This window comes from Lissotriton vulgaris, chromosome 3_1 (assembly GCF_964263255.1).
Source record: "Lissotriton vulgaris chromosome 3_1, aLisVul1.2, whole genome shotgun sequence".
Taxonomy (NCBI): domain Eukaryota; kingdom Metazoa; phylum Chordata; class Amphibia; order Caudata; family Salamandridae; genus Lissotriton; species Lissotriton vulgaris.
Genome location: NC_141689.1, coordinates 1,004,064,407 through 1,004,091,367, shown reverse-complemented (window position 1 = coordinate 1,004,091,367; position 26,961 = coordinate 1,004,064,407).

Below are 26,961 nucleotides of genomic sequence, written 5' to 3'. Positions count from 1 at the left end.
TGTCTAGAATAATAAATATCTAATGGGGACAGTTGGGGAATAATACCCCATTTATAAAACCCCATTTAATAAAGGCGTCTATGTGGCCTTGTTCGCGAGTGCTTTGTGCGATTGACATGGTTGAAATGTGTTTCGAGTTAACATGTGGTTCTTCCAATGTCTTTTTTTCCTTGTCCTCCGTCAATTCTACTTCATCACGTGCGATTTTTATATAGATGCTCACAAATCGGGACACAACTAAAACGCAAAAAAACCCACTTAGTAATGGCGCCCATATTAGTCCTAACCAAGGAGCTTAGATACGATAAGAACTTCCGAGCTCAGAAAGATAGCAACTTTTAGGCATACATTCGGATCTTTGCATTCCAGATAAAACTTTATTTTGTTTAATCTATGGATTGAACCTACATAACATTGATATTTAATGCCTTTTATTCGCGTTTTACTTATATGACACTACTGAGAAATGGCGCCCGTTCAACACGCCATATCCCAATTACATAGTCGGATATTTGGCGCGAGAATCTAGGTATTTAAATGAAGGTCCAACAAGAGGTTATTCCTAGCCTACGGGATTACGAGCCGAGGTCTTTTGGCGTTCACGTCTCTCGACAACTGAGGTAAGCAAACTACGCAGACGGTTATGTGGTACGATCACACGTCCTGGCTTTTTGATAATTATAACGGTATTAGATACCAGTCGACTTAACTTTTGGGTATATTCCCTAAGGGCATGTAATCTCACTTAAATCTTGGAGATCCATGCTTCCTTGTGAAATAGCGGTTGGTTTTTAAACAGAAGTTGTAGCACGTAACTATTACATTTGAGCCGTTCCCGAACACGATGTGTCGAAGTAGTACAGAGGAACTCATTCTGAGTTAGCGAGGGCACTTAGGCAGACTACCCGCGATCCTCAAGAGGACATATTGTTTAGCTCGTAGTCGCATCCGACCTTTAACTTAATGAATAACAAGGGAATCTTACGAACGATAACAACCATAGTAGTATACCTGACTTTAAGCACACACTTAATGGACTTTTATGATTTTGGCTTCCGTTATTTAATTTCAGCTATAAAATAAAATATCAGGGAGATGCTTCTGATAAATCAAGAAAATAAAGAAGTCACTCGAAGCATATAAAAGGATTTTTTGCTGAGCTGTTCCTGCAACCTATAAGGTCAGTCCTATACTATACTGCCAATGTATCGATTAACGGCTAGATATAGGCTGAGTTAGACTAAGTATCATTCGTATCTCTTTCAGAAACTCACACGTATCATATTAAAACAGTGAAGGATGGCAGCTCACCGCAACTTCTATATAACTGAAAAAATCATCAACGGATTAAAAGTTATTGTGGTAAGCTGTCATACAATATATATCAGTTTAACTCAACTATACTCCCATAGACCTCAAGAAAAGAAACAATTCCATCTATTTTGTATAAATTATTGTAGGAACGCTCCTCCGTATAGAAGCTGATACATGCTGATACCAGCTGACCAAACGCAGTCAGAATTGAAGTTAAAATCTGTCTTAAAATTTGCTACCAGGGTAAGAACATATAGCACTATGCATTAAGATTAAGTTAATGACTGATCCCCCATCATTAGAAGTGGTAATCAATATTTAACAACTGTACATAGCTACACGTGCTGTTATGCTTCTAGGATGGAGCACTGGCAAAAGATATAAAGAAATAACAAGATGAAATGAACTAGTTCTTTGTGTTTTCTCCACTAGGTGACTGAAAATTATTTAAAAAAAACTGTAATAGCTGTGTATTGGATGATAAGATATGACAAAAAATGAACTTCAGATAGTGTCACAGATACATGATTTGTTATTTATTATTACAGATATCCATACAGAGCTTATAATTTTCTTGGGAAAGATCGTCTGTTCTGCTAAAGGTCCTGAGGAAGTTGGTCTCATCCCACCGAAACGTGTCAACATTGCGTAATAGACCACATAACAACTTGTGACCACTCAGACACAGAATAAAGAATGAATGTAGAATGTATGAGAGAGTATGCAGGAGGTAATCGTGAGAGTGCATTAGTTTTTTTTTCTCTGTATGGGATTTGTATTTTTATTGCTTACATGATGAATTATATGTCTCTTTTGTAAAATGATTGTTATGAACTTAAAGAAATATTGCAAAAAAAGAAGAATTTTTTAAAAAAAGAAATAAAAATCACAAATGTGAAAAAGTACATGTTGTCACCTTGTGTTGCAGGCTTTTGTTGAAAGTATAGAGTTGGTAATTTGTGGAATTAATTAGGTCACGAGGGAATATTTTCCTGTTATGTAATTGTGTTCCTCTCTTTCCCTGACCTTGAAAGTACATTTAGAGGGGGTCCCATATTTATGTAGATACATAGTTTGCATTTAGCCATGACTAGTTAGGCATTGCCCCATTAAACATCTGTCCTGTAGCACCCACTTGCCCCACACCATCGAGTAATTATTGTTTCCCTGTAATGATCATGTTAAAATCTGCCCTGCCTACGTAAACAGGGTATACAGACATATTTTCTTTTACTCTTGCGATCGCCCATTGCGATCGACACATTCTGAGAATTCACATTGCTCGTCTGGTAGGATTGCAATAAAGTTTTGAAGAGAGCCCCGGCCCTTTAATTTAACTTCATTTACGTAACGCTGCACATTCCCGTGCGTGGTGCTCAAGTGACTACAGACCGCTATTTCTTCCTCATTATAACGCCCAACCAGTAACATTTGGGTGGCAGGCGTTTAAAATACAGGTCGAGTGAGAGAATCTCCCACTCAACAAGTAAGTTAATGCATATGTGTGAGCATGTATGCTTGCTACGATGATTGGCTAGTGGCCGGAAAGACTAGTTTTACGAAATTTACACAGTTTACCTTTTTGTTTTCCCTAAGATGTTACATGGGGATTAACCCCCGCCGCGGACCCCATGACGTGAAGCCATTCTTTCCTTCACGTAAGTGTTTTTGCAATAGACCCAATTTCTTCAATGCGGCTAGGCACACTTTCTTGGGAAGTGTGTACTGCCAAAATTATCTTTTTAATTGTTGGGGGCAAATAATACACGAGTGGATTCTCTGTGGGCAGTTTATTGCGCACCCATCTGCCCGAGTACGCTCATAAGCATAAATGTTGATGACTTGACTTTATTGATATACAGTAAAGCACAGTAATACCTGTCCTCTAACTAGAGTACACAACAGAGGTTTCTGCACGAGCGTCACAGTCTCACTTGTGCACTGTTGGGGCACTAGGTGATCCGCATCTACAGGGATCCCAGATGGTTGAACACCTCTTCTAAATCTGAAAGGATGTAAATGTTTATAACCGTGGATTTCTTTACGTGTTTCTTTGTGTTTTATCTTTTCAGGTTAGGTCTTTTGGAAATGCCAGAAGAGCCCATTGAGTAAAACTGTGAGTTTTACCACACAACACACACACACATTCCCCAGGTCAGGGTACGCCTTAGGGTGTGTATACCGGCGGGGTTTGTTTTTTCGATACTGATGAAAGCTTTGCTGAATTAGCTGATATAAGCAGAAAGATGTCGACTACTTTTGCACAGTAAACTTAGGATAAGCTGACTCACCTTACAGGCCAGCACGTGTCCGCACCACTGATTTTAACGATTGTTGACTGCCCTTCTATTAAATTTGGTATAGGGCGCTGCCCGCCATCTTTTAATCCCAACACAGCTCACTTTTCTTTTTGCACTATCACTCAGTCCAAAATAAAACCAGTTCCACTGTAATTCAGGCATCGTAGCACACCTGGGGGACATTCGGTTTCCCTGGTGGAACCCAATGATGAAGCATGTCACCAACTAGGTTGGTAAGAGAGGGTTCTTTTAAAAAACAGAGTTTTTTTCCCATCATACCCAGCCCCTTTGCCTTATATTTTGTTTATTTGTGTCATGAGTCACTCTTTTGTTGTTGAGGTATATTGTTCTGGGGAAGAAGAGTGGTTTCCTTTTCCTTACTCTCCTGTTGTTTGATACATTATTTTAAATCAGACCAAGCGACTCATTTTATTAATGAGGTCGTAAGGATTTGGGGCCCGATTCTCAAAGGTATATTTAGACAAAAGTGTAACTTTACAACTTTCAGTATTCACAAAGGGCATTTACGTGTAGTATATGCCCTTTGTGAATACTGAAAGTCTAACTTTACAAATTTCAGTATTCACAAAGGGCAATGCCCCTTGTGAATCCTAAAAATCATAAAGTTGGACTTTCGTCACAAATTCATCATAGCGAGACCCATGAGACAGTCTGCAGTTCCATCAAACCAGCTAGTATATATAGTACAGATCATTTGGTGCTTAATTACTTTAAAGGACAGGCTGACATGGTACATTTTGGGTCGCAGTAGGTGGGAGAAGCTGTTACTTCACCTCAACAGGACCAATGCTACAACCTCAGTCCTGAAGACTCGGTTCTGGTGAAGAAGCAAGCATACAAGTCATGCCTTGAATCTCATTGGTGTGGGCCGTACCAAGTGATTCTGGTGCAACTGCTGTTAAATGTGTTGGTTTTCCAAATTGGGTGCACACCATCCACATTTGCAGAGTCCCCTGTTCCCATGAAATTACAGTTTCTTTAGTGGATGTGCTTGTGGTAACAGTGAGGCAGACACCTCAGCTTAGCCAAACTGTTGAGGGGGCTCCAGCTACTGGGACTCTTAGCACTAATCCCAAAAGGGGTCCGAGAGAGTCAGCTCTTGTAGGTACAGAAGGGGGCATGTGAAGGAGAGCTGACTAGGTGAGATATTGACAAATGAAGTGACAATACAGCTGATATGCAAGTTGTAAAAGCAGACAACTGGCCCAAAAGATCAGACAGATTGAGATGGCTACTGACTGAGCGCCTAGTGCCACATCACATCACAGAATCTCTAGTCTGTCAGAGCAAACCGACAGTGATTATATAGGACCATTCGTGAGAAGGTCTAAAAAAGCAAAATGACCAAGTTGCAAATATGCTGCTCCAGAGTGGACTTACCTGGCTTCAAACGAATGGGAAAAAGCTTATCATGCCTTTTGTTCAACAATTCAAGTTCCTACGAACCACCTTGAGAAACTGCTGTGCTCAATTTGAACATTCCATGAATACAAAGTTAGTACTAAAAGAAAAGAAAGTACAAGAGAAACATCAAATGTAAATCCATATTGCTCTGAGAAAAAACTAATTGGGAAGAAAAGGAAAAGAAAAAGAAAAATGTGACAAGTTTCTGAATTACATCTTTCACTGCAACGCTAATAACATCTTATACAAATTATGATAAAATTGCAAGGTTTAATTCTAGAAAAGGCATGGATCTAAGGTTGGTATCAGTAAATTGCAAATGCATATGTGCTTGTTTACTTGCTGCAGTTTCAGTAGTTCTTGTCATGTTTCTTATATTTCTGAATTTGCCTTATCATGTATGTCTAGAGAAAGCCAAACCTGCCTTTGTTTCTAAATCTTCATTAGAAAATAATATTATCAAACTAAGCATGTTAGCTGACATGGAGATCAATCTACTAGTGATTTTTCCTTAAATACTTTTATTAAGCTTCTCTAAGAGTATGTAGAGGCCACGAATGCACAAAATTGTTATGTGTGCCTACAGTTACCGATCTCAGTCTCAGAGGGGTAATGCACCACCACTTACCTGCTACTTGCGTAATTTCATTCAGTCTGCTATCTAGCGTGTTCTATGGCAAAGGACAATTTCCATCTTAATATTCGAATTTGATCTGGTCATATCAGAAGTTTCAATTAGAAAACATTTAAGTTGTGTGCCTGATACTTAAACAGCGGAAATGATGGGTGAATTTTTACCAACCTACTCAAAGCTTGGTCATTGCATATGCACATCAACACAATTTAACCTGCTATTTACACAAAATAGAAGAAGAATTTATAGATTCTATAGAGGATAGACATGGGGATACTATGGGAAAAGTGCAAATAAAAGGACAGTTTCTTCATGGGTTCTTAAAGAGCCTGAGCTTAAACAAACAGTAACACAAGCTGCTATTGCTTTAGAATGGCAACATAAAGGAATGCTATGCATATTGTGATGCAAAACTTAGGTTAGTGATATTGTCATTGTTTCTAGTGAATGTAATCACACTTTCCAAATTGTAGGCTGTTGGGAGTTATATATTTGGGAGGTATAGATCCTGTATACACAGGAATTAGTGGAATAAAAGCCTACTACAAGCTACCAAGAAGGTGGTATGGTTCCTGTTATATGGGAAGAGCTTTTAAAAAAATTAATCATGTGGATCAATCAAATGAAGCCTATGAAGTGAAACATACTAGACTCAAACGAGGTGTGACTGTTGCTGAAGCTGTGGGAGATATATTTGGTGCAATAACTCCAGCAGTTGGGGTGATATGACATTCCCATGAAATTCTGAAACTTTCTACTCTACTGTAGTTAACAGATTATCTACTGATACTACGGGAAGATTATTAGCCATATATACTGAAGTGATTGCTATGAGTTCTATGGTGCTTCAAAACAGACTCGCATTAGATGTCCTCGCCAAAGAAGGTGGAGTATGCAGAATGCTGAAGGTTAAACAATGTTGCATGTGAATCCCTGATAAAAGTAAAGATTCAAAAGGATATATTACCAATATTGCCTACCTAGAAAATGATTTGAATGGATTCAAAATTGAATTTGCATAGGAATCCTTTAGCAAGGGAATTTCTTTAATGGAAAGATGGTTTACCAACCTGGGAAATGGACTAGTGGCTCACATTCTGAAGACTATACTAATCATAGTTGCTTGCATGTTAATGCAAATTACTCCTATTATTTCTAGTTATAAATCCTTAAAGACAAGGAAAAAAATGAAGGGTTAAAAGAAAGAGGGATGGGATAGAATTAGAAGACAGACAATATGGTTACTATGATCATTTGAAAGCATTAGAACAAACAAGATTGAAACTGATGAGAACAACAGAACTATAAGTGACCTTTTATTCGCCATCAGAGTGGAAATTACAATTACACTTTTAAAAACGAGCAAAAACTGAAATTGACACTTTTTGTGTGAAAACTTTGTGCTATTAAAATGATGAAAACAAGAATTTTAAGTTACTGTATCATAAAAGCATTCAGAAAAGGAGTAGTTCAAATGATATTATATGTATAAGTAACTTAAATTAAAGAAAAAGTATTTTCTTTTCTTAATGTGTTAGAAATGTGTACATGGACAATTCTCACATTGAGTTTACATCAAATTAGTTTCAAATTGCAATTACATAATAGATTACCGTATGAGATTTATGAAATAGTATGATTAAACCGCAATATTGATAGTGAATTTTATAAAAATACTGATATGTGTGCACCAAAATGACAAAAAGATACATTAGTGAAACTTTTAGAGAATGTTCTTTACACATGTTCTAATAATAATTGCTTGACACTTAAAAAATAATATATACATTTTAAGCGCATTTACATGTTGATACTTATGAATGTGGTAGTAACCTATTTCTAATTGAATTAATTTTGACCATTTCAAATATTCTCAAGTCCATCATAATTTACACTAGAAATTTAACTTCTACATGTTCAGTATAAATATATTCTCATAATGTATATGTCACTGTGTTGTTTTAGCCTAAGTTAATTTAGGCCAAACTGTACTAATGAAGTGTTCTGCTTCGCTATGCATACTGAACATGAGAAAATCATTTGATGTAACAAACTGTATGCAACAGGTTCTTACCCCCTTTTGTGTTTTCATGTATTATATAACAATTCTGTTATGATTTGCAGGACAGCTGCCTGGGAAACTGCTTTTTAGAACCTCTATATGAGTTCTAGCTAAAGTGGCATTGTTTAACATTTCATATAGCAAAATGACTTAAGGACTGCGTAATTGTTCCACCTATTTCCTAAACATTTTGTGTCTTCTTGAAGTCATCCGATCTACATTCTACATGAACTAACCAATGAACAGAGTGGTCTGATTGAACGAGGTGACATTAGGAAGTATCATCCCCGGAAATGCTTGGAATATAATATTGCCCGATTGGAAAGATAGAAAGATTCTGAGGACTCTTGTGGAACTACTCTTGAGAGTTTTGGAGAGAGACTCTTGTGCAGCTGATGGTGATGATGGATAGCTGCTGTTCTGCAAGCAGGCAAACTACAAACGGACTGATAAGATTGTAGATTCTATGATGTGAACTGAATTGGCTTCCTTTCCAAACTACAAACTAGCGCATGAGCTGCATGCACCCAGTGGTCCCTTCCAGCTGGGACCACTAGAACTGGCATTTCTTTTCTTTTCCGGAACTTGTAATCTTTGGGTATTTCATCTGTCTATTAAATATTTTATTTACTATTTGATGCACTTATTCTGTTAAAAGATTTGATAAATTAAAATATATTAACTAAAATTGACTCATTTATCATGATTTCTCCACTTAAAGTGGATGAGCATCCTCAATTCAAATTTGACTAATGACTAAAGGAAACAGATATGAGAGATTTCAGGACACCAAATATTAATGCTGCTATTGTGTATTGCTTTAGCTTAACTTTTAGTGTGCATGATGTTGGCTCACTTAAGTTTCTTCAGGAGATTTGGGCCTGCAGTATTGATCTTATACCTTTATAACATTGTGTTGAGAGTAACCTACATGAGTTTGATTTCCAATTTGTAGTTCAATCATTCAATTACTGGTCCTTATTGGATAACTGCTGAAACCCTTTAAATCCAACCTCTCTTAGCACACTGCAAGGTGTATCGTGGGACCAAAGAGAGCAGTAAATGATTAAAGCTTTTCAAGTCATCTTAGATTTCATAAATGAATCATTTGTAAAGGGCCCAGTAAATGCTACAGCACTCCTGTAGATGTAAAAGTATGCTATGTCAATTTAGTCTGTTTGCATGACCTGGACATTCTATATTTTCTTTTTTATGTTAACACTAACCACCACAGTCTTAGGAATGGATCCAATATTTAAAAAAAATTAACTTATTTACTTACATAAATACAGGTTAAATATATGCATGTCTACCTAGATTACAAACATATACTTAATGTTATGGCTGACTAAAGGAGGCAAAACAGAGTGGAATGTTTTGCCAGCAATTAAAAAGCTCTGTTGATTCATATAACGCATTCTACAATGTGATCATAAATTAAAACTAGGAGGTGTGCAGTTAACTTCTCTGCATACATTATTCCCTGAAATTTGCAGCTCGATGCTTCGCTCTGAGCATGAAGCTCAAAGAAAAAAAAGGATTCCGCCGATTAGCAGAGTGTTTCCTCACTTCCCTTCATGAACCATTTGTAATAGGGCAGCCACTGTGCAGGTGAGAGGCACCATTTTCCAGCTCGAGGAAAGGACTAATCGGTCATTGCCTGATTAAATGTCATGTGCAAGAAGAAGCTTCAAGCTACTCACTTTTGGGGTCAGGGAGGAAACGGTGGAGAGGCATGAGGTGGCCTGAGCAAACAGAGACTCCGATGGGGTGGTGCTAAGGAAAGTGGTGTCTTTCATGTGCCTGCTGAAGTCCTTGCCACCATGATCAAGAAGTACACAGTGTACTTGTCTTTCTGCTGAAGAATAGTGGAAGACAGTGGAAAACAGCCCACCACTTTCATCTGTTACAGTCCGGCACTTGCATGGGCAGAGAAAACTGTTCCTGCAAACAACTTGTCTCTTAGCTAGAATGCAAAGTGGAGTTCAAGCATCATTTTCAGTCTGATCGTCCGGGGCAAGGAGCAAGAAGCTGTGCTGCCCTTTCTCTGGTTGTCAGAAAATGAGGCTTGAACTGTACATGCCTGAGTCACAAAAGGCTCCTGTGGAATGGTGTCCATGATGAGAGTGGAGTGTAAGAGATGCTTCGGAGTCCATCCCTTGCTACTGGTCGGTTGCGGGTTGAGGTCTGGCCATTGTGGAGCCACCTGCTGTTGGATCGTTGTGACAAGGGGTGGGCAAGTGGAGCTACTCTATCCGCTCACAGAACTCCACAGAATTCCACAGAGTTTTTATGCAACTCAGCGGAACTTTGCATAGTGCAACTCTGCGAGCTCCACCAAACCCTAATGAAAACATGGATTGCTATAGAAAGAATACAGATAGGGAGAAAGTACATAATAAGTGCCTGGATACCCCTTAGGGTGATTACCTGCGTCTTACGAATAATTGATTCATCGATTGATTGATAGATCTTATATCTTGCGAGATTATGATTGGGTTTGCTGAGGAAACTCTGCTCAACACCTGGCAACTATTACACAAGCAGCAGAACTTTCCCAAGAAGAATACGTGATAGGTTCAAGCACCACCAGACAACATTAAAGTCAAGAGCACAAATATATAACATTTTAAAATCATTTTGGAAAAATCATGAACACTGTAAAGAGGTTATTGTCACAAAAAAGATTACAAAGTGGATTAAGGAAAACAGAAATTTGAATGTTTAAAAGTTCCAAGAAAACACAATGCCTCAATTCAAATAAAAATTGGAGGTTGTCCAGCAAGAGGCATAATTTAATGTGGAATATGATAGAGTACGGGTCGCATAAGACTTGTGGGCACACCAGTCAAAAGAATTTACCCTAGGACTCAGATCCTCATTTACAGTCTCATTAAGCTGTAATTTAGTGACTATTTAACACCACTAGACTTGTAGTTTGTCTGCCTCATTTAGAGGTAGGTGAATCGCAAAGTTTCTGCTAGTGGACTTGCCTGTGGAAATTCTTGAAACAGTGGTAATTCACCTGTTGACTAGGCCTGGGCGTAAAAGACCGCTCTGCTAGCGGAGTTTGCGTAATTTGGCAACTCCACGTCCCATAGAGAATATGGAGTTACTGATAAACTCCACACTCTATAATGGAGCAGAGTTTTTTTTGGTTAGCATGCTCAAAATGTCCTTTCGCATGCATGGGAGCAACTTGCCAGGTGCTTATGATTGCCCATGAGATTTTTGAGGGCTATTCGGGGGAACCACGAGATTTGCGTGAGATCGCCAAAATTTAATTTGGGCGTGCCAGCGACTTGCGGTGGAGGTTTTCTGCTGTACGCGATTCTGATAGCACAATATCTCCCACAGCTGCAATCTGGAGAAGATACTCTCAATGAGAAGCATCAAAATCTTCCAAAAATGAGGATTTGAGGATAAAAACCTCTTTAAATGGACATTAGGGGGCTGATTCCGATTCGGATAAATCCCCGACGAATAGTTGTATGGAGCGTATTTCCCGTACAAATTGTACACTTTCAACGTCCCCGTACGTACGATCAAGTACGATGCAAACCCAAATCAGATCTCCGTACGAATTGTACCAAACACCGTACGACAAAAAAATACATACGAGTTGTATCCGGTACACGCAGTTTGCTACGTCTGCACATAAACAAGCATCAGTTTCCGGCCCAGCAAGTACGATTCGTGTTGACGACACTCCATACGATCCTTTTTCTCCGGGAGCTGAAAACGTCCGTAAACGCAGAATCCGGCCCGAACCGCACCCCTGGTTCGTGAGATACACGCCATGAACCCTATTGTCTGTGTCATCCCAGTCCTGTACGCCTACGACCTGGTGCACAGAAGCCAACGACAGCGCAGACAGTGATAACAACGTACCACAACAACGGAAGTGTACTAGTACGGTGCGTCTTACACGCTCACGTATATCACCATTGTAATATTGCTCCAATGCCCACACATGCCATGAATGTTGGGGTACGGTGAGTCACACGCTCGCGTATGGCACCATTGCAATAGTGATACGAGCCGCACACACCCCATGAATGTTGGGGTACGGTGCGTTTCACACGCTCGCGTATGGCACCATTGCAATAGTGATACGAGCCGTGCACACACCATGAATGTTGGGGTACGGTGCATCACACGCTCGCGTATGGCACCATTGCAATAGTGATACAAGCCGCACACACGCCATGAATCTTGGGGTACGGTGCGTCACACGCTCGCGTATGGCGCCATTGCAATAGTGATACGATGCGCACACACGCCAGGAATGTTGGGGAACGGTGCGTGACATCTGAGGGGTGGGTGGAAATGACTCCCAGCAGTATCTAGACATATGAGAGCTGGGTGCAGAGGACTCCCAGCAGAGGCCAACAGTATGGGGGTAGGGGGATATGACTCCCAGCAGTGTCCAGACATATTAGGGGTGGGTGCAGAGGACTCCCAGCAGAGGCCAACAGTATGGGGGTGGGTGCAGAGGACTCCCAGCAGTGTCCAGACATATGAGGGGTGGGTGCAGAGGACTCCCAGCAGTGTCCAGACATATGAGGGGTGGGTGCAGAGGACTCCCAGCAGAGGCCAACAGTATGTGGGTGGGTGGATATGACTCCCAGCAGAGGCCAACAATATGGGGGTGGGTGCAGAGAACTCCCAGCAGTGGCCAGACATATGAGGGATGGGTGGAGAGGATTTCCAGCAGTGTCCAGACATATGAGGGGTGGGAGCAGGACTCCCAGCATAGGCCAACAGTGTGGGGATGGCTGCAGAGGACTCCCAGCAGTGTCCAGACATATGAGGGGTAGGTGCAGAGGACTCCCAGCAGTGTCCAGACATATGACGGGTGGGTGCAGAGGACTCCCACCAGTGGCCAGCCATATGAGGGGTGGGTGCAGAGGACTTCCAGCATAGGCCAACACTATGGGGGTGGGTGCAGAGGACTACCAGCAGTGTCCACACATATGAGGGGTGGGTTCAGAGGACTCCCAGCAGGGTCTAGACATATGAGGGGTGGGTGCATAGGACTCCCAGCATAGACCAACAGTATGGGGGTGGGTGGATATGACTCTCAGCAGAGGCCAGGCATATGAGGGGTGGGTGCACAGGACTCCCAGCAGTGCCCATATATAGGGGGGTACATCATCATCAGCAAACCATACCACAACTACATGGGGGTATGTGCACACCCCTAACTTGTGACTTTCATGATAGTGCCATAGCAACACATCACTTACAGCAGTGTCCCACTCCATGGAGGATGGATTTCTGTCACACACTGCGTGACACACCACATATGGGTGTGATGTCAAATTCCACATGTATACCCACCCATGGAGGTTGCTGGCGACATACACACCCTACCATCATGACAAAATAGTGTATAGTGATGTAAGAGGCCACCAAACAAAGAGAGCAAAAGGGAACACACACTGTTACGTACATCCCAGGGCTGATATGAATGTCCAGGTGGTGGTCAGACCACCAAGATGTAGTCTTTCAAGGAAGGAATAGGGTTGAAATCCCTTGGGTACAATGCTCACAATTGTGAGTGCTGTGCCCAAATACCCTGCTGAACAATTCCCAACATAGGGGTAGGCTGTGATAAAACACATGCATAGTTGCAAAAAGGATGAATGTGTCCATGAAGGCATTTGTACATACTCAAAACACAAGTACAGTGAGTAGCATGGATGGCACAGACGAATGAGCAGTAGACATCTGGGAGCAGGCATGTCCATTGCTGGGGGAACCGTCACCAAAAAAGGAAATGTGCACACATGTCAGCACAACAAGTGTGCAACTGACTGCAGTGAAGATGTCAGGTGTCGCAGAGGAAGGAACACTCCTTCGGACAATGTCTGTAGCCAAACTGAACCCACACAATTAATGATTAATTGCAGAGAGATTGTGAAGCACACAGATACCATGGTTCACCTCATGACCATCAACAAAAAACATCTTTCAGAACCCCAAAACATTACCATGACACCAACTCCAGGGTCCTCATCACCAACATCAAGTACCTGAAATGCATTAGTGTAGAATGCAAAATAAAAGGCTTTATTCAGCTTTAAATGAAAACAAGTACAAATATGAGTCACAGCTCAAATAAGGCCAATTGTCAGTCCACAACAATGTCTTGTAGGGGGACATTGGGGAGGTAGTCTACCCCAAACTTGCACAGGAATGAACTAATGAGCTGTTGATCCTTGGGGGGCATCATCGGGGTCAGGACCAGGCACCGCAGAGACAGTAGTGGGAAGGGTAGGTGTGGTGGGTGCAGGGCGGGACATATCGTCCTCAGTGGCTTGTGCTGCGCCAAAGGTGGAAAAATACTCAGCGCTGCACACTGCTACCAGTTTGTCCAGACCAACCCCTGCACCCGAGGACACAATGGGAATGGAGATAGAGGGCTGTGAGGGTTGCAGACTGTGACATTGGCTGCGTGTCTGCGGTCTGACCCCAGTCCCTGTGGGTGGGCCTGCAGCCCTCTGAGTTTGCGTGCCAGGAGGTGTGCACTTCGACTTTTGTGGGGGTGTGCTGCTTGTGTCCGTTGGTGTGCGTGATCCTGCCTTCCTGCGTGTGCTTTGGACAGGTATGGGAGAGGGGAGTGTGGATGGGTCCGAAGGAGGGGGGATGGACGGCTGCGGGAGGGAAACTGCTGCCATCAGTGAGGAGTCCATGGACGTGAGAATCCAACTTTGGTCAGACATTGTAGCTGACATACCCTCCATGAACGGCAACAACTGGGTCAGTATTTGAGTCTGGCCATGGAGGACATTCAGCATTGATGTCTGACCAACCTGAATCTGGTGGAGTAGGTCCACAGACTCCGCACTGAGGGCAGCCGGGAAGACAGAGGCAGGGGCTGCGGTGCCTGGGCGGAAGGAGACATGGGGGGCTGCACGGACAGAAGGGACCGGAGCAACTGGGAATGTTGAGATGGTTCTGGAGGAGGCGGAGACAGACACAGTGATGCTGGCAGGTGTTGCAGCGTATTCCCCCTCCTCCTAGGAGTCAGAAGCGGACCCATCTGCGTGGTAGGAAGTATCGCCTTCCAAGAGGTCCGCAGGCTGACTCCCCTCACCCTCCATGCCACTGGCTCCCTCTGACTCCTCAGCGATGGTGGCACTGTGGCTGGGTCTCCCCTCTTGGTCCATGCAGCTGTCTCCTCCTGTGTCTGTTGACGATGCGGTGGGCAAGGAGAAGAAACAGAAATGCATCAGTCACCTGTACACATCTGACACATGAGCACAAAATCGGTAGGTCACTCTGCAAAACATGGCATGCATCATGAGTAACAGCCAGATAGCCCTGCACATATTTGAGACTTGTACTGCCCAGTTGGTATGTTCACAATGGTACTTGGACACAAGGACCAAAAGAACACACCAGGCCACAACTTGAATAAGAATTACACAGAGAAGCTACTGTTTGTTTACAGTAGAGCAGATTAATACAATGAAGTGATGCCACCTCAAGTACACAAAAAAAATAAACATTAGTGGTGACCATCAGGAAAAACTCACCCACCTCACTCCCCAACATGATACCATACTCAGAGCCCTGTAATTACATTGGTGAAAAAATCAATGTAAATAAATGTTTGCATCTTGGGACTCAGCACACTTTACACAATCGACATGTATTGAATGTGGTAATTCGCCATCTTGTGAAGACAACACGTATGTGCCTGCATGACAGATGTCTCACAATGAAATTCACAAAAAAAAGATTTACCCTTTCTTTGAAACAGCTGGCACCCTTTAAGATAAAACACTGTTAGAAACAAATGGTGTTGCAGATTTGCCATATACATGGTCCAACTGAGGTCTTGATGGCCTAACACTCATTAGTTTGTACAATTGACAGCAAAGGAGTTTCAAGACCTTAAGACCACTGTCGGGACATGTATATGGAGATCAAGGCACACCATTAATCACTAACACTGCCCTCTTTGAAAAGTTGCCTGCTTCTTTCAAAACATTGGAAATGTTGTTTTATGTGCACTACCTTGTGAGACACCTATCATGCAGGCACATAAGTGTCCTTGTACAATTACCAGGAGAAGGTCAGTCTATTGCTAGGACAAAACAACCCCCTATGCTCAAATGAAACTATTCACCAGATACAGATAGTTTGCCCAATACCTGGCTTGAGAAAAGTCTCCATCAGCCCACCGATTTGGCGGAACTTCGTCATTTGGAAGACTATGAGAGGAGGGTCAGATGTAGCCAAATGTTGCACCAAGGCTAACATAAATAGATACCTGACCCCGTACTCTCAGTGATCCCAGCCATAGTAGTTGTTCAAGATATGAGACAACTGATGGAGTGCAGTGCTAGTGTAAAAAACAAGTGCAGTTTAAAAATGACTAAGAAGACAAAAAGTCAGTTTATTGGGTATTGTCCAAATGTCATAAGATAAAATCGATCGCCTGATAGTATGGAACAAATTTACTATCTCCTGGCGAGTAGTGAGGTCGACATGTTTCATCCGTATGGCTAACTAGCCCGGCTTTCATCAGGACCTAATAGTTATTAAGTGCTACTGCAGGGAAAGCAATCAATGTAATATGTTGTACATAATAATTTGCACGTGAAAGAAAATAAATCAGTGGTTTATTACCACCCTACCCGACATGATTCCCATGTGTGTGTAGGTAAGAATATTATCTTCAGTTCCTGAAACAAAAAGACTTTGTGATTACAAGGGTCAAAACTATACTAGTGAACAGAAACAACTTGCTGCCTGGAGGTTAGAGAGTCAAAAAGATCGATTATACATTTTAATCGACCGCGCCAATTCATTATGTAACTTTAATAAGGCAATTCTTTATTTTTAACAATAGATAAGTACTCACCCAGCTTTCTGTGGGAGTAAGCCTCACCTCGACCGGCGACTGCTCGGTGAGAGAGGCCCCGCTCTATTTGTAGGTAAAACAAGGAAACATAAGGTGATTGTCCCATCCCTCCTGTATCCATATGTTATACTCAAGAATCGAATTTTACAAAAACCTAAATCAAAAATTATAGAACCATGGCGCACCACACCATGAATAACAGCAAGCTGGCACTTGACATATGTGGTTCAATCTGAAAATGGTTCAATTAAATGAAGCCTTTTGTGAGTTCATATAAGCAATTTCTAAGCAATCATAGCATCAAAAATTGTGTCTATATATTGTTAACACAACCTCCTCCGTTGTGTGCCCCTTGCTTCTATCAGGAAGAACTATGAGAAATGTGTGGACACAATAGAGGGATATCCTTAGCACATATGTTAATGTAATATGCAAGTTGCCAAGATCTATTTATAAAACATGCCAAATGTTTGTTTATCAAATAGTCTATGTTTACAACTTGCCAAGAGACAAGTCACTGGTTAAAAGAACCTAGCCCTACTAAGCATAACAATCATAGAGCCCCTTACCTGTCCGTCGGTACCTCGTTGCGATCTGCGAGCAGTGCGTGAGGTACCGATGGCAGGTCGAGGTCTCTTCCTATAGTCCTTCTAATTTGCCCAATTGATCTTAATTAGATCTTAGGCCAATCCTGGAGGGTGTTGTAAAATTATTGAAGACGCTTAGTAGCGTGCCGAGTCAATGGGACCCGGGAGTCGTACTGAAACGCTATCTCAACTCTTTTGCGCCTTTCTGCGCATGTGCCAGAAAATCCCGCCACATTCTGGGAATACTCCCTCAAGCAGAGGGGAATCGGGATACTACTCTTGCGCGCTTGCGCATATGGGGACCACCATTCTTGTGCGCATATGCACTCGATCTATAAGGGGGCAGCTTCAGCACTAGTGACAGTATTATGTGCTATTTCATAATCATAATTACTGTGCTAATGTTTCACGATGTCAGGCTACAATATGTAGGGGCAGATTTATGTTGGTAATGCGCCACGTTTGCGTCACACAACTGCGGCGTAAACGTGGCGCATCCCTACGACCCATTTACAACGTGACGCATCTAGGCAGATGCGTCACGTTGTAAAGCCCTGCGCCACTTGTGGGCGTTCCGGCGCAGGGTGGGCGTTCCGGGGCAGGTGCGCCTCGCAAAAGTGGCTGAGTGAAATCCATAAGCAGGCATAAGGCTTGACGCAGCATTGGACAGATAGGGCACCCCCGAGCCTTGCTGGAGCTGCGTCGCGCTTGCGACGCAACTCCAGCAATGCGCCACCTTTACGGCACAGATGCGTCACGCATCCGTGCCGTTTTTGCCCCATGGTGCGCCGCATTGTAAATGCGGCACACCATGGGTGGGGGAGCAGCGGCGCAAAATAACTGGCGCATCCCTGGGGATGCGCCGGTTATCATAAATCTGCCCCGTAGTATTTTGCTTGCCACAGATCAAAATCAAGTTAATGCCCATGCATATTTACAGTGTTTTGGTTATCCTCTTTCAAAGTAAGTTAATGCAACATCAATCGCAACTTACCACAGTTGTTCCAGTGGGAGACATTTTAAATTATTTTATGAAACCGACGATTTTTTATTTTTTATTGGCAGCCAACTGTAATGTAAGTGGTGTGTCTTATATCAAAATTATAGGGCTGATCCTAACCCCATGATCCGCTGTGCAAAAGTATATCAAAGAAGGAGGGAATAATTATGCCAATATTGTTAGACATCGTCATGGCTAAAAGCATTTGGTTCGTGTGTCTAAACTCCAAAGTGCACAATGCTCCTCATGCTTCTATCTAAGGCTTGGGGTGGATGATGTTGAGCCTAAATTGAAATGTATAAGACCTTAGGTGATCACCATCAACTATCGTGGGATAAGGGACTGCCATCCATTGGCATGTCATTGAATTCCCTGAGATTGATAATTTGCATTTTACTTCCTTAGTTTATTTGACCGCAAATATCGGATCTCCTGATGTTCTTCTCCATCAGGGTGCCATTTTAAATGTATTGAGTCACGGGTGTGTGTATGTATGTTGAGATTAATCTGTCCTCACATCAGTGGGGCTGTATGAAACGCATTCAGCCACAGTTGGCTAACGAACAAACAGCAGAAGTAACATTTAAACTTGTCTCTCTGCCTATGAAGCATAGTGTGCACGCTTCATAAACAAGAGGTCACCCATGAATAGTGTGACCCTCGCTGAAATACGGACGTGATGTACTGTGCGCTAACAACTTTACAAATACATAAATATGTTTTGTCTCCCTTTTTTCCTATTTTCCCTTACAGAGACCGCAATAGGTCAATATTTTTGACAACATTTTTTGGCAAAAATTCCACGCTTCACCTAGGGCCAGCTCATGCCCTGAAGATCAAACGGGCAGCCTATTTTTGCTACCTGTTTGTAGGACTTTCAGCTTACCACTTTAGAACTGAGTATTGTCTAGTAGGGACCACTAGAAGGTCCTGATGAGTAAGCAGTAGGGGACTGCTTTTGAAACATGTCGACCAGGTAGCCAGCTAATTGCTCTACCACAAAACCCCCTTCTTAATGTTCCCAGCCAGAGAAGTGAATACAATATATTTTTTCTACTAGCCAGGGAATTTTTAATTTCTTTTTTTAACACTTGCACTCACATATTTAGGTCCCTACACCTCACTGATATCACCTACACTGCACCAGCACATAGTCTTCTGTCACAATAATTAGTGCTCCCGTGTAGTTCGTAAGTTGTAGCATGCCCGCCCCGTAGAGGGACGGGAAGACCCCCATGATGAAGCATGACACTAAGGGATTCTTAGTGTGTGGGGGGTATTTTAAAAGCAGACAGTGCCCTCGTCTTTCCATACCTAGGAGAGAGCCTAGTATCACACCTACATTTTATATAAAAAATAAAAAATTAGTCATCATCACACATTGATAGAATCCTTTTGTTTAGATAAATCAGTTAGGAGGGTGATTCTATCATTACCTCTACACTTCCTCTATTGTTTTGGAGGATTTGTTGTTTTATTCACAACTTTTTTGAAAGATTCCTGGTTATGGTGGTAGTCCAAATCCCCCTAACCCCAAATTCATCCAGAGCCTTGTCCAGATATTTCCAGGCAGATGATTTATTATTGCCCTCAATTTCTTTCCATAAAAGCTGCGATATTGAGTTCTCCTTATAATTTTTCACTCTGTTCCATACTTTGATTGTATGACCCTTTTGTGCATACAGTTGGTTATTCAAGCCGAATTCCAGTCTGACTTGGGCTCGTGAGGCATGTTTTGGTAAAAGAAAGAGAGATCGAAAAGTTTTTGAGATGGCTTTGTTGTTAATTATTGCATCTTTTCCGTTTAACGCCTCACTGCCATAGGTTAAGGAAGGTAACAATTTTGCCGATATCACCTTAAGTAGCGGTTGGTAATTTAAATTGCTAGTAGACTTTTTAATTATCCCACATGCACCTGTTAGTGCATTTGCTTTCCTGGTGATGTCCAGTTTCTGAGGGTTAAAGTTACCATTATCGTTAGATATAACTCCCAGGTATCTATAGGTTTTGACTTGCTCCAAATTTTCCTTTCCCAAGATCCATATTGAATTGTACTTCCTTCTTAAGTTTTTTGTGACAACCATAACTTTGGATTTGTATTAATTTATTACCATTTTGTTTTCTATTGCATATTCCTGTATGCGTGTTATTAACTGTTGCAAGCCCACCTTTGTGTTGCTTAGAAGGATGACGTCATCTGCATATAGTAGATTCGATATATGTTTGTCGGCAAGCTTAGGTGGGTGTGCATTTATGTTGTTCAACGCCTCAGTCAAGTCAGCTAAAAACAAGTTAAATAATAAAGGAGCCAATACACAACCTTTGCTTCACTCCACCTTGCGTTGGTATTTCTTTAGTTAATGAATGACCATTACCGATACGTACTCTAGCCCACGTTTTTGTATACAGAAGACGGATCAGGTGTATTAACAAGGGAGGAATCCCTTGTGCATGTAGCTTTCCCCATAGGCGTTCTCTGTCTACACTGTCAAAGGCTGATTTAAAATCAACAAAGCATAAGTATAAAGATTGTCTATTTGTAATTGCTTTGTCGATTAAAACAGATAGGGCTAGGATGTTGGTATTTGTTCCTAGTACTTTAATGAAGCCGGTTTGGTTAGGCGGGAGAATGCTGTTGTTCTTTACCCAGACAGATAAAGTTGTTAACACAAGCCCTGCAAATAATTTTGCATCATTGTCCTGTAGGGTTATTAATTGATAATTTTCCGGCAGCGCCCAATCTTCTTTTTTATATATGGGGGATATTAAAGAACCTCTCCAGCTTTCTGGTATCTCCCCTTTCCTGACTACTTCTTTGAAGACCCTTACAAGATGTTCTGCCCATGCATCCGGATCCTCTTTGTATAGGGCAAAGGCTATACCGTTTGGCGCTGGTGCTCCATCTTTCTCTTTTCTTATTAGCTTAACAACTTGTTCTTGTTCTTGCGTTATTTCGAGATCAAGTTCTAGGCTTGTAATTGGGATTCCCTTCCATGAGCGATGCTCTTTGGTTCCAAGTTTTGTAGAATGTGGATTTAGGTGGTGCCCCAAAAAATTCACCCATTCCATCTCTGTTAGTACTGATGAGACTACGGTTTTATCCGGCCTAGTTAGGCTATTTATCATCTATTTATCATCTTCCAGAACTCCCTTGAGTTTCCTTGGTTACTAGCATAAAAAACTTGAGTCCAAAGGACATTATTAGCTGCCATTTTTTCATTCCAGATTAGTTTTGTTAAGTTTTGATTTAACTCCTTTAGGGCGGTAAGTTAGTCAGCTCTTTCCTTAGTCGATTTCTAGTTCATTTAATTTTCTGTACTGTATATGGAAGGTTAATATGGGTTACCCTTTTTATTGCTCGAGTCATAAAGCTATTTCTAGGGTTATTATGATTACCATTATACGTAGGTAGTTTAGAAATGAAACTAGCCCATTGATTAATTGTTGATATAGCTGATGTTTCTTTGAAACATTCCCTAGCCCGTTTTAAGGCCAGATCACTAGTCAATTGTTTGTCTTGTGACTGTGTTTCCCAGTTAAGTTTCTGATAGTTAGTGGTTCCAATTTGACCTTGGGTTGTTAAATAAGTTTGATGTTTTTTATTTATAAATGATGTAGTGATAATTTGCTGACTGTGATCGCTCTCCAGGACCTTCCTTAACCCCTTCGATGCTCATGACGGAACGGTTCCGTCATGAGCGTCGGTTGGCCTGTGCTCATGACGGAACCGTTCCGTCATGAGCCCATTGGCTCATTAGAACGCTCAGCACAGTGTGAAAATTTGCGCCGCGCTGAAGCGGTTAAATAGTATGAAGTACAGTTGTTAAAAATATTCAATGATACCATAGTATAGTCAATACAAGATTTGGTTCTATGGGTATAGAAGGACCATGCCGGAGGCGAATCTGTTGGAAATCTACCATTTAGTATACGTAACGACAAAGCTTCCATATCCTTCAGGAAATGTATTCCTATTTGATTTTGTCCCGGTTTAGTTGAGGTCTCTAATACTTGAGCCGGAATTAACCATTGGTGATCGTGTGACTGTGTCACCTCATCTCTTGTGAATGGTACTAAGAGATTCAGATTGAAATCTCCTGTAATAATAAAATCCATAAAGGGGTCCTCTATCCTTTGCTCTACTAAATAGGTAGAAAGAGTTGCACACATGGTCTTCCTAGAAGGAGATGCAGGTGGAATGTATATATTAACCAACTTTAATGATCTTATTTGTCCATAAATCCTGTATTTTAGCAATGCAGACTAAACATTACAGTTGTTTGTGACTAGTTCCACATTTTCCGCAATTAAATCAATTGAGATGAAAATTGCTAGGCCTCCAGAGGGGCGTCCATAATTGCTTTGCTTAATAGCAGGTTCGTAATATCCTTTATAGCCATGGATTATAAACGGAGCTGTAGCCCACATCTCCTGTAATAAAATTATCTGATAATTCTTGAGTGATTCCTAAAAGCCTTCTGTGAATACCAAAAGTCTTAAAATTAGGATTTTTCTCAATTTAGTAGTAGTAAAGTTAGTAGTCCTAACTTTACTACTACTAGATTGAGAAAAATCGTAATTTTAGGACTTTCGGTATTCACAGAAGGCATTTAGGAGTCCTAAAGTTAGGAGTCCTAACTTTACTACTACTAAATTGAGAAAAATCCTAATTTTAGGACTTTCGGTATTCACGGAAGGCATTTAGAAGTCCTAAAGTTAGTAGTCCTAACTTTACTACTACTAAATTGAGAAAAATCGTAATTTTAGGACTTTCGGTATTCCCAGAAGGCATTTAGGAGTCCTAAAGTTAGGAGTCCTAACTTCTGTGAATACCGAAATGAGTAAGTTCATTCTGTGAATACCAAAAGTAGTAAGTGCATTCTGTGAATGCCAAAAGTAGTAAGTTCATTCTGTGAATACCAAAAGTAGTAAGTGCAATCTGTGAATACCAAAACAGTAGTAAGTTTAGGATTGAATCTTAAGTTCATTCTGTGAATCGGGCCCATCATATGTACAATCTCTCAGGGACACCAAAGATCTGAACTGCTTCAAAAAGCTGCTCAAAACTCACCTTTTCAATCAAGCCTACTAATACAATGCTGTGCTCTCTCTAGGACTTCTCTGTGGTTATGATCCGCGCCAGGATACTCAAGAGTAGTCGTGCGCGTAACAAATACCCATATAACATAACATAACAGCAGGTCCCCTCAAGTCATAAATATCCTTGAGTGCAGTCACCTGTCATTCCTGGGGGAACACTGTTCCACCTCAAGACATTTGGGAATAAAGACAACAAGGTCTGCCATGGCTGAATTTGTCGTTCACTATGCAGTGAAGGTCACAGTAAGCACAATGCAATTGAGGAGTGAACACACATGAACTACATCATGCTCTGCATGAGAGACACCACCATGTAAACCCCTGGGACTCACTCACAACCACATTGCATGTCTGTCCCACCAATACACAATGCCTGTTGTGACACTCACACAACAGGTGCACAGTCAAAGGTAGTGCAGTCAGCACTCACCTGCTCCTCTGGTCTCCCATACAGCTTGCTGTACTGTGGTAGAAGGGCATCCAGCAGGGCCTGGTTTTCCTCCTCAGTGAAGGCTGGGGCCCTCTCCATAGTACGAGCCATGAAATGCCAGAGGATGCAGAGACAGCAGCAGTGTGGTCCACTCCAATGTTGTGCAGGCAAGTGCCCTCTCAGGGGTTCTTGCTGCCTTAAATCAGAGCTGATGAGGGGCTTTTGGTTCGAGGAGTACAGAGTGATAAGTCAGATTCGTTCGCATCATACGTTTCCTTCAACATACAGCTCTGACACGCATTCGCATCAATTCAAAAATCTGAGCTATAGCTCCACAATCATTTTGCAACATTGTATAATCTTGCCCAACTGACTTTTGCAGGGCATCTGTAGCACACACTCAAATCTTAGTATCCATGACAACCAGGATGCTTTCAGGGCCTACTACTCGTCCCCTAGATGTCCCCTAAGTTTTTTGAGAGCCACACACCTGTACGGTGCGTTTCACAAGCTTGCGTATGACCCAATTACAATAGTGAGCCAATGCACACACGCACCCGGAAAGTAGGGGTATGGTGCGCTCGTGTATGGCACAAATACAATAGTGAGACGATACGCACACATGCCCGGAAGGTAGGGGTACCGTGCGCTCGCGTATGGCACGAATACAATAGTGAGACGATGCGCACACATGCCCGGAAAGTAGGGGTACGGTGCGCTCTCGTATGGCACAAATACAACAGTGAGATGATGCGCACACACGCCCGGAAAGTAGGGGTACGGTGCGTTTCACCGATAATGCCAATGCAGGGGTATGGTGCATTTCACATGGTGCCTTTCACACGCTGTAGTGAATGCAGGGGTACAGTGCATTTCACACTGTGCGTTTCACATGCTGTAGTAAATGCAGGGGTACGGTGCATTTCACACGCTGTAGTGAATGCAGGGGTATGGTGCATTTCATATGGTGCGTTTCACACGCTGTAGTGAATGCAGGGGTACGGTGCATTTCACATGGTGCGTTTCACATGCTGTAGTAAAGGCAGGGGTAGGGTGCGTTTCACACAGTGCGTTTCACACGCAGATGCCAATGCAGGGGTACAGTGTGTTTCACACGCTGATGCGAATGCAGGGGCACAGTACGTTTCACACAGTGCATTTCACACGCTGTAGTGAATGCAGGGGTATGGTGCATTTCACACGCTGTAGTGAATGCCGGGGTACAGTGCATTTCTAACGGTGCGTTTCACACGCTGTAGTGAATGCAGGGGCAAGGTGCGTTTCACACAGTGCGTTTCACATGCTGTAGTGAATGCAGGGGTACGGTGCATTTCACACAGTGCGTTTCACATGCTGTAGTGAATGCAGGGGTACGGTGCGTTTCACACGCTGATGCGAATGCAGGGGTACGGTACATTTCAAACGCTGTAGTGAATGCAGGGGTATGGTGCGTTTCACATGGTGCATTTCACACGCTATAGTGAATGCAGGGGTATGGTGCGTTTCACATGCAGATGCCATTGAAGGGATACAGTGCATTTCACATGGTGCGTTTCACACGCAGATGCCAATGCAGGGGTACGGTGCGTTTCACACACTGATGCCAATGCAGAGGTACTGTGCTTTTCACATGGTGAATTTCACACACAGTAGTGAATGCAGGGGTACGGTGCGTTTCACACGGTGCGTTTCACACGCTGCAGTGAATGCAGGGGTATGGTGCGTTTCACACGCTGTAGTGAATGCAGGGGGATGGTGCATTTCACACGGTGCGTTTTACACGCTGTAGCGAATGCAGGGGTACGGTGCGTTTCACAAGCTGTAGTGAATGCAGGGGTACGGTGTATTTTACACACAGATGCCAATGCAGGGGTACAGTACATTTCACACACTGATGCCAATGCAGGGGAACGGTGCTTTTCACACGCTGTAGTGAATGCAGGGGTACGGTGCGTTTCACCCGCAGATGCCAATGCAGGGATACAGTGCGTTTCACAGGCTCACGTATAGCACCATTACAATAGTGATACGAGGCACACACATGGCAGGGATGTAGGGGTATGGTTCAAACAAGGATATCTATCAAGTTCATGTCATTGCATGCTTACATGAGCAGGCCCTAGTTGTGTCAGGCAGTGATATAGCACAGGGCATCTGATCTTGTTCCACAATTGATGTGTGATGACCTGTTGATACATTTCATGTGTGATGGGGCGCTATGTGGTACACATCACCTTTTTACTAGTCCCATATGTATTATTATGCAGATGTTGTCATGCACATCAACACTGGGATGGCACAGTCATCACTACGGACACCTGTCTCATGATGCCAGGGACCAGGGCATTTTGTCACTTGACATTCCACGCTCAGCATGACCCTATGTGACTATGTCTGGTGTGTGTCATGTTAAAGATTGAGCTTGCTGTTTGTGTTCCGTAAACTGCATCTGCTGTTGGTGCATCTAACATGGGTATGTGTTGAGATGGGAATGGTTTCACATGTACGCACACTATGCCACATGTGCATTCCCACGGCTTTTGGGTCTGATGGCATCATACATCATTTTTCCCCAGGCATACATGTCTGCATCGTGACAATGGCTGTGTTGTTTTGTTGTCACATGCACACCTTAATCGCAATGTGTTTGATATGTACATTTGACATTCCATGTGACCTGTGCGTGTGCCTTGCAGTCAGCTCTCTAGATTGGATGACAACCTTCCACTGCAGGTTTGGTGACGTATGTCACTCCAGTGATATCTCGTGCTGTTCCCTCAGACCAGCCCAGCAGCTCATTTGAGGGTATGTCATGTTAATTTGTCAATCAACAGATGTATCTGGGTTTTCGTAGGAGTGACAGCAAGCTGGCATATGTGTCCTGGATGTATTGCGCACGCCTGACTCCATAGTGACCTGATGTGTAGTAGCAGTTTTGCATGTGCTATGTACATTGATGTCGATGTTGGCTGACAGTTATTTTCCATTCTTCCCAAATATCTCTTGCAGGTCACCACCTCTACCAAGGCCATTTCCAGACGTGGCTATCAAGAGGGAACTTGCCTGCATCCGACGTTACAGATTCACTCGGCAGTTGATTCAGGACTTGACGAACAGGCTGTAACCACATCTCCAACCGCAACACAGGTATCCTACTGCGCTGACCCCCAAGCTAAAGGTGATGGCAGCCCTCCATTTTTTTCTACAGGTACGTTTCAATTAACCATAGCT